Source organism: Triturus cristatus, chromosome 5_1 (genome assembly GCF_964204655.1).
Source record: "Triturus cristatus chromosome 5_1, aTriCri1.1, whole genome shotgun sequence".
Classification (NCBI taxonomy): domain Eukaryota; kingdom Metazoa; phylum Chordata; class Amphibia; order Caudata; family Salamandridae; genus Triturus; species Triturus cristatus.
This window is the reverse complement of record NC_140587.1, coordinates 159,842,660-159,857,812: the sequence shown is the minus strand read 5'-3', so window position 1 is coordinate 159,857,812 and position 15,153 is coordinate 159,842,660. Positions and strand designations below refer to the sequence as shown.

The 15,153-nt window shown below is 44.5% G+C and overlaps 1 protein-coding gene across 3 annotated transcripts in view; it reads right to left on the bottom strand.

Moving 5' to 3' along the window:
• Window positions 1-15,153, bottom strand: part of LOC146830503 (1-phosphatidylinositol 4,5-bisphosphate phosphodiesterase gamma-1-like) — a 695,332-nt gene that overhangs the window by 277,070 nt on the left and 403,109 nt on the right. The gene's annotated exons all lie outside the window — the stretch shown is intronic.

The following is a 15,153-nucleotide window of genomic DNA, read 5'->3' as shown; positions in this document are numbered from 1 at the left end:
CAGTTCAAATCTCCTGTCCCAATACTATTCTCCTGGGAGAGACCTCCTCCCCGTACTTAATCAAGGACGCCGCTTAGATCTGATAGGCTTGAGGGCCCTTGCTTCCTCCTTTTTGCATTATAAACATTAATCAGTGTCAATCGCAGTGATCTTATCACTACTAGCCTGCAACCCACCCAGGACACATTCTCCCCCACCACGGGCAAACAGGTGATCACTATTTATAGGGTTAGGAGAAGGTCTATAATAGAAGCCCAACGGTACTGGTTTAATACCAGACTGGTGGAAAAAGGACTGAGATGAATGCCTCAAGATGTTTCATGCCATCTCTGGATATCTAAGAGTAATGATCACGCAGTCTCCCCCAAAGGTTTTTCTAGATGTCCCTATCCAAGTAACCCTCCTGGCCACCAGAATGTGCCTGTGATCTGCCATGTTATAACTGGTGTGTCTGCCTAGCCAGTGAGAAACTTTGTTAATTAATTGGTCCTTGGTTTCTTGGTTTGGGGAGCCGAGCCCCGGTACCCTAACCAAAACCAGGGTATAAGGGAAACAACCTGGAGGATGGTAAATTAGTGGTAGACCGGGACTATTGATAGAGGCTAGAGATTCCTTTGCTACTTCAAGAATGTGTGACGAGGGATGCTGGCTGGTAATAACTGCGTGCTTACGGCATGCTTAATAATTAGTAGGCTTGGAGGGGGCATTCAAGCAATCAGGCTCGTGGGTCCCACTACCATAGGTTTATAAGTATGGAGCTGTCCTCTACTTGGGTAATGGAGGGGGTGGACACCTCAATGCTTGCAGCATGACACTGTGGAGTTGGAGAAGGGAAAGCGTTATTAATAGTGGAGAGAACACTTTCAACTCCATTGAGTATGTCTCTGGAATCTGGCACAGATTTTGTAAATTTGTCCCAAAATGGGGTCATTAATCCAGTCAATGTAACAATGATTTTTCGTCTTAAGAGGTCGCAGAACTCCTCTGTATCCACCATTTTTCTTCTTGTGTGTTCCTCCCCCCCCACCCCCCCCCCCTTCCGAGTGTTTTGTGTTTTGTCTAGCTTCTTAGCCTTGCGTTTCCGCTTGGGGGCTCGGGGAACCTCCAGATACACGCCAACTGGTGAGGCTGGGGTTACCCTACTGTTGTTGGAGCCACAGCGGGAGATGTTGGAACTAGGGCCATCTAGGTCTATCAGTGTGTCAAGCTCCAGTGGGTTTCAACCAGCCAGGTGTAGGACTTCCCTAGGTGATAATAGGGGTGAACTTCCAGGTCATACCGAGATCCTCCTCTCAGCCCGGTCAATTTCTTTTGAAATAACCCCCACCGCTTTCCCTATAAAAGAGTCAATAGTTATATGCTTTGAGCCAGTAGGAGTTGTAACAGGTGCAGCCTTTCTCTTCCCCATTTTGCCCAGATTGCAGGAAACCCGAAAAAGGCAGAGGCACGGGCCGGGACCGAGGCACTTTACCGCGCTATAATCAGTTACTCGTGTCGTAAGCTTCTTTTGAGTCCTGTACCTGGAAGAGCATCTAATATCAATACACCCCCTGCAGATTTGAAGGACTTATGAGTTGCCAAGGCACTAAAATATAACAAGCTTTGGCATAGCCAATAGGTCTCGCCTGTGGGACCTTATAAGTGTTTAGCCATGCAACAGTTGATGTTGTTGCACCGAGGATACTGTGCTGCATAACTAAATATTTATAAGGTCCCAAAAGCGAGACCTATTGGATATGCCAATGCTTGTTTTACTTTGTTTTTTTAGCCATGCAGCACAGCATCCAGATGCTGCACAGCAGGGTAAGACCTATTGGCTTTACCAATGGCTTTTAAAGGAAAGAGCTGATGGCTTTGCTAATTTGTGTTGTGTTTTTTTAAATACTTCTAATACCGCAATCCAGAGATTTATAATATTGCACAAAATATTAATATCAGTAGCCTGGGTGGATATGAGAAGTAAGATTAAAACTGGGTACCTGTAGAAATGTTCGCTTCTTACCTATGATCTAACATGGACTGTGGGGTGTAGAAGATTCCAGGAGCTGGCAGTTATGAAGTGGATCTGCTGGAGGTGACAGTAGTTTACATTGCATAAAAGAAACTAGTGTCTCGCTTCTGGATTTGTGTGGAGCTACTACATGTTTTTGGCGACGAGTAGCTGCACAGAGGGCAGCCATTGAAACCTGCACCTCCACCTCTGGAGAATCTTGTTGACGATCTGTGACTGGGGGTGAATGTTTTGCCAATGTGCAACATTCCGTCCATCATCTTGTGTGTTTTGCTGTTCGCCCTATGTGGGAAGGGTATTCCCAGACATGGGTCCCGTGCTCACCACGCCACTGGAGTCAAGCTATCCTGGCTGAAGAGGGGTGAAACCCCGAAACCGGTCCTAGGATGCTTGATTCCGGTCCAGGGAAGACATAGCTTGGCAGTTCGGGCTGGACTGTTCCCATGAGGCACAGGGTCAAGACTGATTTGCATATGGCCATGTCTGAACTGGGGTGGCGTGGTGAGCAAAATAACGATGGATTAAACCCAGATCTGTGACTGGGGGTGAATGTTTTGCCAATGTGCAACATTCCGTCCATCATCTTGTGTGTGTTTGCGATTCAAGAAAGTTGTCAAGACCAAATTGTGAGTAATTGGGATCGAGGTTTTGTGAGGCGGCAAGCTACGGTAGAGACCAAATTGTGAGTAACTGGGAACAAGGTTTTTCAAGGAAGCAAGCTGTGATTTTATCAAATGTTGTTGGCCGGGAGCTGAAACTAGGATTCTCTTGCATCGGCCGAGCTGCGCACTAATTGGTAAGGGAATGTGGCAGAGAAGTTGAGTTGATGCAAGAAAGAACTCCTGTTGTTTTTTTTTGTTGTTTACATTGATGGTGAGACTTTCATTGGTAACACGAGAAAATTAGGCCATCGGATATCGGGCCGCCGCACGCCTCAATAACGTGTTCCTGAAGAGTTGCACAAGACTGTCTCGAGCCTTGCCCTCTGCGCGCCAGCTGCCATATCGCATTCTTGAAGGGCCACATGAGGCTGCCGGGGCATGTGGGCGAGGAGAGAGAGGGAGATGAGGTAGGGAGCAGGAGGTGAGCCCATGAGTGGTGTGCACACTCGTGCTTGGGAGAGCAGTCTTCACTTTTCAAGCACTGCACTCGTGCTTGCGGCGCGCCGCTGCTTGCTCCCGCAAGGTAGATGCCGCAGCAAGCAGTAGTGCAGTGCTTGAAAAGTGAAGACCGATGGCTAAAGGCCCTCCTACAGCAGCGCATGCGCACTGCCTAGGCCAGGCCTAAAAACCAAGAGAGTGGGCACAGCCCAGCCTCCTCTGGCCGCTGACAGGCACAGACGGAGCCCCAGACGATCTAAATACGCACCTCCGGGCAGGTAATGCTGGGCCATGAAGCGGATGTAGTCCTGCCCCTCCTCTCAGTAAGCGGGAGTCTTTTTAGAAAAACATGCATGCCTGAAAAATGTTGCACCAGTGCCTGACTTCAGGCCACTGAGTTTTCCAGTAGTCTAGCATGGAGGATGCACATCTTTTCACTTTATAAATGCTCAGTGTGGACTGAGAACCGGGGGAATCATGGCTATAGCAAACGCATCTCAGACTGCTCAGATATAATAACAGCATAAGACACTGATAATATAGCCAGAAATTTAAATTTAATAATCAACAACATTAGACAGCTAAGCAACCATAAAAGTCCACAGACCCAGCAAAAGGTTGCCTATGGTCTACTGGTTCTCTGTTGGGGCAATAGGAGGCAAACAAATTGTAAAGCACTAGAAAGGGTATGAAGAAAAACTATAGACAGAAAGGCAAAGATTTTCACAGTGCTGCCATTAAGAATCTCAGAGTCTCCTTCTATGCCACCAAAATTGAAGAAGCAAGTAACTCCACTAGAGAGATGTCTTCTATTGTAAAGAGCTTACTTAATCAGGCATAAAACAGCACCACAAACACTTTCTTTCAGTTCTTTTCTATCCGAACGCACTCAATCTGTCATCCTTGAACCCTAGTACTCTTCCAGGACAATCTTTGTGGGGTTTCCCACTGTTCCTCTTTAAATCCACTTCTTTTCTATCTATGCATTTCTCCCCTCTTTGCTCTTATTAGGTAATTCGATTTTGAGGTCGAGACATGCGCAAATGACATCTAAGTTGTGGTGTGATTCTTGGATGGCCTGGCCTAGAATACAGATTGCTGGATGCGTACCAACTGACAAGAATCAACAGTGAAAAGACAGAGGTCCTACTTTTTGGTGGCCAGTCCTTGGTTTCGTCCACAGCATGGTGGCTTCCAGAGCTAGGCAGGATCCCCACACTATTCAACCAGGCTAAGTACCTCTGAATAAATGTGTCATGAGTCTTTTACCCCTCAGAACAATCGCATATCCGGTCTATGTCACATGCTGCTCACAATATTAAGGAAAGTGATGCTACTACTACCTGAGTCAGCTTGCAAACTCACTGCTCAGTACCTAATCATTTTATGCCTCTACTATGGAAACTTCCTCTTCTTGGGACTATCCATCAGTCTAACCAACCAACTTCAGAAGGTTCAGAAGGCCTCAGTCAGGGGCATCTTAAAAATTACACCACATCAGGCAGTGTCCTCACGAGTTAAAGAATTGCACTGGCTACCAATTCAAAAGAGATCTATAATTAAAACAAATTGGGCTTGGTGTACAGAGCTCTGCATAGCACTGGCAGTGCATACCTTAGATGTCAAATTGGACCTTCCCACCCTCCCTGAATGCTGTGTTCGGACAACAGCAATCTCCTACATATTCCACCATCAGGAACAATAAGATGGGTTGCAGATCTTTTTCCTTTCTATCCACCAAATGATGAAACTCACTACACCACCTTCAGAAAGACTACCTCACTGCTCATTGCCTCTTTTTCGAAAATAGCTCAAAACTGAATTGGCACTTCCTGGTATAATTCTCTGGCCAGCAGTGTTTGCTTAACTATAGCACAAGGTCACCCTGGCATGGAATTCCAAATATATATATTCCCTTTGCCACCAAGTTCACTTTAACACTCTCCTTCTCTGCTAGTTAGCTAGATGTTCCATTTAGCTCCAGGTTGCCATGAGGGGAGATGTAACACCCTTGGAATCCTCAAGGGTGTTAAGGTGAACTTGGTGGCAGAGGGAACAAGGTAGGGAAGTAGATACTTTTTGTCTTGAAGGAATTGACAATTAGGTGGAGTGCCAGCCAGTGTTTGATAGCTGTAACACAACTAGAGATTTCAATTTGTAGGTGTGAGGGAAAGGAAGGATAAGATGTACTTGCCATCAACATACGGATGGTTTATATATAGTTTTAGACAAACTAGACCCAAAGATATCAGGTATCAGAGCGCTTTATATGAGCACCTGTTTCGTTACAGATGGACAAATTCATTTTGTCAGGCACGGGGAGATGAACAGATTTGCCCAGAATCACAGGATGTTGAGCGTCGTTGCCGAGACCCAAACATGGTTCCACAGCTTCGAGGTCGGTTAATCTAGCCATAAGGCTACATCTTCTCCCCAGTATTTTATAGTATTAAAAACCAACGGATGATATACAGTCACTAAGGCAGAAGGTATAGAGGGAAAGCCCAGCGAGGCAGTGTAGACAGTTACAGAAAAAGTTACTTACTTCTAAGTATAATTCTGCAATGTTGGTATCGTTCACAGAAGCTTGAATTACTCTCAGTTGTCAGCCAGGAAATTGTTTTAACTACAGAAATATCCGAAGTATCTAATGCTGCAGATGAAACAATCACCTGTAATTACAGTTCCCCAGCTACGGTATCTTTCATACGTACATTTTTTTGTTCTTTTCCCATTCTAAGGAGGATTCTCAGCTTGAAGACAGGGAATGCAGGAAAACGAAGGAATTGTAGGAGACTTAAATAGCATATGAAATTTGTTCACAAAACTGTGGTTTTAAAGCATTGTGGTTAGACGCCTGAAAGGAGAGAGGTTGGAAGACCGACACGTCATCACCTTGGACAAAAGTCTTTAAGGCTTTGTAAGCTAGAAAGGGAAAGGGGTCTTATGTGTACAAAATAAAGTAACCAACTGGAGTTTTGAGATCACTTCAATTAATGAGTTCGACTTAAAGGATTCGTAATGGGGATAGTGGAGGTTGTATGTCAGAATATCTTATACAGAAATAATGTCCAGCATAGATATTGTGTCCTATATATTGTTTACAAAATATTATTAATTCAAATGGGGCCGATATTTTCGTGAACAATACTTAGGACAGAATATTTATGCAGAGGATATTCTAATACTGATAGTTTGCTACCTCACTACTTTAGCGGTGATAGTGAGGGGGTAGTAAAAAGAAGTTAGGGCTGTTGAGAAGAGAATACTGAATGTGTTTCTTATAATAAAGTGAAGCTACAAAAGAGCTCAGCAGTGCATGGAGCATTAAGAGAAAAGTTAGTTGTGTGGGATAGTGTCAACGGACGAGGAATGAGATAAGGGTGGAGATAGACGTAGACATTGATTTGACCAAGAAAACAATGAGAGTTAATTCTCTGAGTGCCTCCTTGTGGGTGTTCTTGGGTGAAATACTTCTTCCATCTTCATTTGTAGAAGCCCATTTGAGTCTGCAGGTGTGAAGAGGACATTTATCAAAACAAGTATGGCCAAAAAAGCGGGATCAAGTCTTTATGAGATTGGTTTGTCTCTTCAGAGATGGTGTCACTGGCTGTATGTTCAAATATCTAGTTTTTAATATAGTGCTACCATAACATTGTGACAGAAATATCAATGACCAAATATACAGAGAAGGTAAGTATATATTGGAAAGTATAGAAAGAATACATTTAATATTCATAACATCTACTTACCTTAAATATATATATACTGTTAAGGTATACATATATGAAGTTAAGTATAGTGAAGCCATAATTACCTATATATACTTACAATATGGTTTTTGGTTATCAGTATTTCTGCTTCAATATTATGGAAACATAAGATTAAAGATTCGATATTCTGGTAACATACTGGTGTGAAGAGGGTTTTTTTGTCAAGGAATTGACATTTTGGTGGAGGCAAGATGGGGGAGGGTGTGGGATGTTAATAGTTATGCGAATTAGGGAGGTCTCAGAGGAGCAGTGATCAGTGATTAGGGGAAGTGGGTCAGTGAAGTGGAGATAAGAATGAAGTCTAGTTTGCCATGAATATGCATCATGTGAGCACTGAAGAGGGAATGAGTGTTGCTTAATATCAAAGTTGAAATCACCAACATCCATTTTTATGTTGAGTTAGAGTCATTTACATGGAGAGCATTGTGACATTAGTAGGGACTTGAGTCTGATTCCTTCCAACCTTAGTTTTTAAGATATCATAACAGACCAGGGCCTACTTAGGCTTGTAATGATATATACTCATTAGTGCATTTGTGTTTCTGTGTCTCAGTCAATAATATGTGTGCGAATTTCAGCTATCTATGCCACACGCTGACCTAGTTACCTGTCAATATCTCTTGACTGACAGGCTCTATCACTTTCAATCAGAAATGTCTGTTTTTGCACTGGTAGAACCTGTTACATGTCTGTGCTTGGCCCACATCAGCTTGCTTCTAAGTACTGAAAAAAGAGAATCCTCCACGGACAGAGAAAACACAGCAGCTCCATCTTATGTGGCCATAACATGGTATTACTGTGTTTAAGCAACTTCTTTAGTTATAAAGAGGCAAGCTTGCTTTTAAAACTACAAAATCATTTTCTGAGTGAGACCCTAAAGAAAAAACTAGTTACTTACCTGTACACTATGGTTCTCCAGTATTATCTTTCATAGATTCACATGCTTGTATCTTCCCCGTCGTCATGGTGGGAGTCTCACGGTAACAGAATGACCACAGCAGTATAAGAAAAAACTGCATAGCAAAATCCCATAGGGAATCATCTTATTTGGTAACCAAACCTCATCATTATGTGGTCCAAAACTCAGCCAATCGGCTGCTAGCCCTGCCCTCACACTCCCCAGCAGAGCCTTCCTGCCTCAGATTTCCATCCCCGAGTGCGAGACTAAAACACTGCTAGAGACAAGGAGGTTCTGCCTGAGAAATGGGGAGGTGGGCGGGCCGAATGTGAATCTATGAAAGATAATACTGGAGAACCATAGTGTACAGGTAAGTAACTAGTTTTTTCTCCAGTATTAAATCTTTCATAGATTCACATGCTTGTATCAGAATAGCAAGCAGTACTTATCCCAAACTGCATTTCCAGGCTAGAACCCCCAATTACCGTGGGCTCTGCTCTTTTGGATAGAATGTTAACATACATTGCAGCATTTGAAAAATGTGTGTAAATATACATATATCTGTACATACATACATCGTCATAATCCATGATAAATACCTTAATGAAATAGGTGCCGCAGAACTGCTTGTCCCCCTGCTGCATCCTTTCTCCATGCTGTGTCCAGACAATAATGTCTAGTAAAGGTGTGCGCATTCTTCCATGTCGCAGCTCTACAAATGTCTGGCAATGGCACCCCTGCAAATAGAGCCGTAGAGTTGCCATCTTCCCTGTGGAGTGCGCACGTACTTTGGTTTGCAATGGTTTTCCAGCTTTGACATGACACAAGGATATTGCTGACGATATCCACCTTGAGATACTAGATCTAGAAAGTGCCACTCCTTTCTTGGGGCCAGCAAAGGCTACGAAAAGTTGATTTGTCTTTCTGAATGATTGGGTCTTATCGATGTAAAATTTGAGACATCGTTTGATGGCTAAAGAGTGCAACGCTCTTTCTGCCGCTGTTGACGGGTCTTTAAAAAATGTAGGCAAAACTACTGGTTCATTCAGATGAAAGCTGGAGGGGACTTTAGGAATAAATTTGGGATTCGTCCTCAGAATCACTCTGTCCTGCCTGAATTGGAGGAATGGTTCTGCAATTGAGAAAGCTTGGCTCTCACTGACCCTTCTTGCCGACGTGAGCGCTAATAGTAACGCTGTCTTCCATGAGACAAATTGTAATTCCGCCTTATGGATGGGCTCAAATGGCGGTTTCATTAGCTGTGCAAGAATTGTATTAAGCTGCCAAGGAACTACTGGTCTTCGAACTGGAGGGAACATTCTGAAGAGCCCTCTGAGGAATTCTTTAATAACTCTTTGGGACCAAAGAGATGGTCGGTCAGGAACTCTGGTGTACCTTGAAATAGCGGCTAGGTGTACTTTTATGGACATATGAGAGAGTCCAGATTTGGCTAATGTCAACAGATATGGAAGAATCTGGTCAGACGAGACTCAAAATGGATGTAAATCGTTAGATGCACACCACTGACAGAAATTTTTCCATTTAGCCGCATATGTTTTATTTGTGGAGACTGCCCGGGATCGTGAGAGAATCTCCCTGCACTCCTGAGGGATCTTTAACAGGTGGAACTCATGCTCGTGAGGTTCCATGCTGACAAGCTTAGCGATTTCAAATTTGGATGCAGTATCTGTCCGTTGTTCATAGTTATCAGATCCTGCACTAATGGGAACTGTATCCTGGGTGTCACGGAGAGTCTGAGAAATTCTGAGAACCACGCTTCTCTCGGCCACGCTGGGGCAATCAGAATCAGATGGCACGGCTCTGATTTCATCTTTCTTAAGACTTTCAATATTAGAGGAAAGGGGGGAAATGCATACGCAAACATCCCCATCCAGCACAGCTGTAGCGCATTGCCCCACGATCCTTTCTGCGGAAACCTGCTTGCAAAGTTTTTGCATTCCGAATTGTGGCGATCTGCGAACAAGTCTAGCCTTGGAGTGCCCCATGCCTTGAAAACTTTGGAAAGGTGCTTCCGATTCAGTTCCCACTCGTGAGAGATCTCGGAAGATCTGCTCAGAATATCCGCTCTTGTGTTGTCTACCCCTGCAATATGCTGCACTTGAAGCGAGATGTTGTGAGCTAGAAGCCATTTCCAAATGTCTTGTGCTTCCTTTGACAGAGGTTTCGACTTTGTACCCCCTTGTTTTAGAAGGTAAAACATAGACGTTGAGCTGTCTGTCTTCACAAGAACCGTAGATCCGCGAATCTTGGGAAGAAAAGCCTTGAGTCCCAAGAACACGGCCCTTAGTTCCAGCAAGATGATGTGGAGCTGCGTTTCGGACTTTGACCAGTGGCCCTGAATTTCGAGCTCCTGGAGATGCGCTCCCCAACCTTGAAGTGAAGCATCCGTCATCATTACGTAACTGTAGCTCTGTGATTCGAAAGTCAGTCCTTCCGCTAAATGATCCCTGATCTTCCACCATGACAGGGCGTTTCGGATCTGAGGAGTGATCACTATTCGATCCTCGAAGGATCCCTGTGACTGAAGCCATTGCTTGTCTAGCAGTTCTTGTATAGGTCTCATGCGGAACCTGCAATTTGGAAGTAGGGGGATACAAGAGGACATCATCCCCAACAATGACTTGTAGATTCTTACTGAAACTGACTTTTCTATTTGCAATTGTGTTGTCAACCGTATGATCTTTTGAATACGCTCCTCTGATGGATAAGCCTTGGCCTCCTCCGTGCAAATTGGAGCTCCCAGAAATTGAAGGGACCGAGATGGTCTGAGATGTGATATTTCTAGGTTGACTCTGAGACCTAGTTGATTGAAAAGATCCATGCAAACTTGAAGAGAGTGTTGGGTGTCTCTGAACGAACCTCCTTTTATGAGCCAATCGTCCAGATAAGGGAAAATCTGGTGACCTTGGAGTCTTAGGTGCGCCGCTATTGGCGCCATACACTTTGTGAAGATTCTCGGCGCCGACTTTAGTCCGAAAGGCAATACTTTGAATTGGTAATGACGCCCCGCCACCATGAAGCGTAGAAATTTTCTGTGGTTTACGTGGATTGGGACGTGAAAATAAGCATCTAAGAGGTCCAGGGATGCCAAATAATCTCCTCTGCCAATTAGGAGAAGTATTTCTTGCAGGGATAGCATTCGAAATGATTTCTTTTGGATGAATTTGTTGAGACCTCTCAGGTCCATTACCTGCCTCCATTTTGATGTGTCTTTCTTCTTTATGAGAAAGAAATGCGAGTAATAGCCTTTCCCGCGTTGAAGCCGTGGAACTTCTTCTATCGCCTCCTTTTGTAGTAACGCTAAAACTTCTGCCTTGCGGGCTGATAGATGTTCTTGTCTCCTGTGTATAGGAGGCTGATTTGGAGGCTTTTGTACGAACTCCAGAGTATGGCCATGCTGAATCACATCTAAAACCCATCTGTCTGTTGTTATTGACTGCCAAGCTGGGTAAAATGAAGTCAGGTAATGCCTGCTGCTTCTCGGACAAGTGGCGGATGTGTTGATGAAGTCATTGTCGTCGATTGGATTGCTGCGACTTCCCTCTCGCAGATGATCTTCCTCTGGACTGTTGCTGATAGTTGTTTGAGGATCGAAATTGTTGTGAGTATTGGCGATATCCCTGCTGATTGTATGGCTGATATCTATTCGATTGAAACGGGGATCTCTGTGTAAATTGTCCTCGGGATCCTCTCCTCCGAAAGGACTGAAACCTGCCCTGTTGAAGAGATCCCAGCGCCCGCGCTGTATCTGTGTCAGTTTTAATGCTTTGGAGGGCATCATCTACATGCTTTCCGAACAGGTTCTCTCCGTCAAATGGCAAGTCCACTATTTTAGCCTGCACCTCCGGTCTAAATGAAGTGGCCTTCAGCCATCCTTGTCTTCGCAGGGCTACTGCACCTGCCATTTGTCGAAATGCCACTGAGGACAAATCCATAGCGATGTCTATGGATTCCGAGGCCGCCCCAGCCCCATCCTTCAGAATAGCAGCCACTTCTTCTTTTTTATCCTCTGGAAGATGGGCGAGTAAGGGCGCTATATCGCACCACATCTGCCTATTGAATCTGCTGATGAGGGCTAACGCATTGGAAGCCTTTATGGAAGACGCTGCCATCACCGCAAAGCGCTTCCCTGCGCCATCCATTCGTCTCCCGTCTTTTTTCGGGGGAACTGCTGATGTAGAAACCGGATTTTTTGAGTTCCTTTGGGCGGCCTGCGTCACCACAGATTCTGGTCGTGGATGACCAATCAAACAGGCCGGAGACGATTCTGGGGCTTTATTTTCTTGTCTATTCGAGGAACCGAAACAGCCACGGACGCCGGGCTCCTCATTATTTTCAATCCATCCTCCCAAATATGAGCGATTATCGGTATGGACCGAATAGATTTGCGTGACTCCTCCTTAAAGTCATAGAGGAAACATTTGGCTTCCTGAACTGGCAGTGGAAGCTCAAAGCGTTTTGACGCTTTCTCCATATCATGGAAACCTCCTATATCTTGCGGCGGAGAGTGCGCCGGTGTCGGAGATGGAGATGGAGTAGTTGGGAGAATATATTGGTCCCATTCATCGTCAACCTGCGTATCTTGAAGAAGTTCTCCTTCTTCCGGTTGATCTGCGTCACTGTCTTCCAAATCGTCTCTAATTGTCACAATTGGTGGAGATCGTATCTTTTGAGAGGTAGTTTTAGGAGAAGAATGAGGTGGTTGTACTTGTGCAGGCTTATCTGCCGTCTGTGGCGCTTGAGAGTTAGCGTCAGGGAAACGCTGATAGTAGTCATTTATCATCAGCCGCAAGTCAGTCACTAAAGAAACCGGCATTGAGATAGAGTCCTCTCTACTAGTAGGCTGAGGCTCTTCCTCTTCCTCGTAGTCATAAGACTGCTGAAATGACTCATATCTTCGTGAATCCCGTTGTGGGGGATCTTGAAAAGAGAAGACTTCCTGCACCTCATGATATTCCTCCTCATCCGTTTCCTGACTCTTAATCCGAAGTTGGGACGGACTATAAGCCACTCCTGAAGACTCTTCATCTTCTGACTACAAATCTAGTAGATTGGAAGGAGGAAGCGGTGAAATCTTCATCCAGGCCGTAAAATCTGTAGATTTAGTCTTCTTCGTCGACGAGCCCGTCGACAACGGAATAGACTTCAACGTTATTTTCTTTACTTTGGGAGATTTAAAAGCTGCCGTCGACGGAGCTCCCGTCGACTGACATCTCGTCGACGTGGATAGCTGTATTATCGTCGACATAGTGCTCGTTGACATAGTAGTCGTCGACGACGAAGTCTTCGCCGACAAAGATAATGGGGCCGTCGACGAGGATCCCGTCGACGAGATCGTCAACGAGCCTTTCTTCGACGACGAGGTCTTAGTCGTCGCCGTCGATACCGCTGTCATCGTCGAATTGGTAGCCGTCGACGAAGTCGTTGTCGACGTAGGCGTCAACGGTTTTAAAGCAATCACAGCCGGCGATGCCCCAATTTTCGTCGACGGAGCTGAGGAGACTTCTCTAGACTCTGTAGATTTTTTAAGAGGAGTATGAGGTAATGAAGACGAAGGAGCCCCTTTGTCTTTTGTCTTTTGCTTTTTTAGCTCTGTATTATCTTCCGAAGTCGAAGATTTCCTCTTTTTTGAAGACTTAGATTCCTCTTCAGAGTCAGATTCTGAAGTGACCTTCTTCTTTTGAAGCCACAGCAGAAGACGTGCCTCCCTGTCACGCAGGGTCTTCGAAGAAAAAGTTCTGCAATGCTTACAGTCTTTAGGCACATGTTTTGGGTGCAGACAATATAAGCAGTCCTTGTGGGGGTCTTCAGAAAACAATCTAGGTTTTCCACAGGATCTGCAGGGCCTGAAGAGCCTCTTTTTAGAGCTTTCAGCCATAGTAAGCAAGAAAAAATGAAGCACAGTACCTCAATCCAGCAAAGAGAAGGAAATTCTAGATGAACAAGAGGTCAAAAGTTCACACAGGAACAAAACTGAGCAGAGCTCAGGGAGACTCCTCCTCACATGAAGGCGGTTGGAAATCTGAGGCAGGAAGGCTCTGCTGGGGAGTGTGAGAGCAGGGCTAGCAGCCGATTGGCTGAGTCTTGGACCACATAATGATGAGATTTGGTTACCAAATAAGATGATTCCCTATGGGATTTTGCTATGCAGTTTTTTCTTATACTGCTGTGGTCATTCTGTTACCGTGAGACTCCCACCATGACGACGGGGAAGATACAAGCATGTGAATCTATGAAAGATTCAATACTGGAGAACCTTGGAGCTGTGTGCATAACGCAACTCCGACAACTACTTGTGATGGTACTGCAGCGGAGCCTTAAATGGATCATATAGGCACTGTGTAAACAACGCCTGTTTAGAATAATTCTATGTAGATTCATCTTTTAAATATTCTTGTTTGATATACCTGACTTGCTTATGTCGGGCAAGTGTCAGCTTTTCATACGCCTACCTTAACTGTAACACATATTTTTCATCTTATCCCACAAAATGTCAACATTAACTTTTTTTATAGCATAAAAGTGCAGGGTGGAATGTAAAGTGATATCCCTTCCCGAAGTTCAAATGTTATGTTGAATGCAACTCTTACATGTAACTCCAGTGAATAATGCATTGACTTTGTCCCTGCTTCGCTAGAGATGTTAACTGAGTGCAACGGAATGACTGTAAAACACTGCTAGACAGCTCCACAAAGGCAGCAGTGTCTCTGTGGTCTCAAGGCTAGGCTACACTGCTAAAAACAAAACACAGCCCTTTGCCAACATTGCTCCTTGCGGTTCAATATTCTACAAAGAGGTAAAACTCGAAAAGCATGTCACGCCTTCCCTTGTGAAGTAAGTCTGGCGACCTAAAGTCTGAAAGGCTGATTACAGTAAACATTGCCTACTGTAAGTGGTGGTGTTAATTATTCAACAATTTAGTAATTCCCATTACTAGAAAAGTAAAACTCTACAGTGTTATTTCCCAACAGTGGAAGAAACCTTCTGAGATGGTCTTATTGTTACAGGACTGGTATCTTCCACAACATATCTGAAAAATATCTCAAGGCTAATATCACTGCCAGAGTCATTAAAACTGACAGTGCACGCTGAAAGGTTTGAGAGTATGGAATGATGGAGTGCACAAGGTAGTCAGGCATCAAGGATTCAATACCATGGCATGCCTTGTGATTTGTTTACTTTTCTACCTCAGCCCTGGTCAACCCTGGTGTCACCGCATTTTATTACAGGATGAGAAAGATGTTCTTACCTGTGCGGACAATTGTCTGTCATGCCCAGGTTTAAGCTGCCCTTCACTTCTGCAAGGCTAAGCTTATTTTCCACACAAAAAAAGAAAAAAGTTCAGGGACC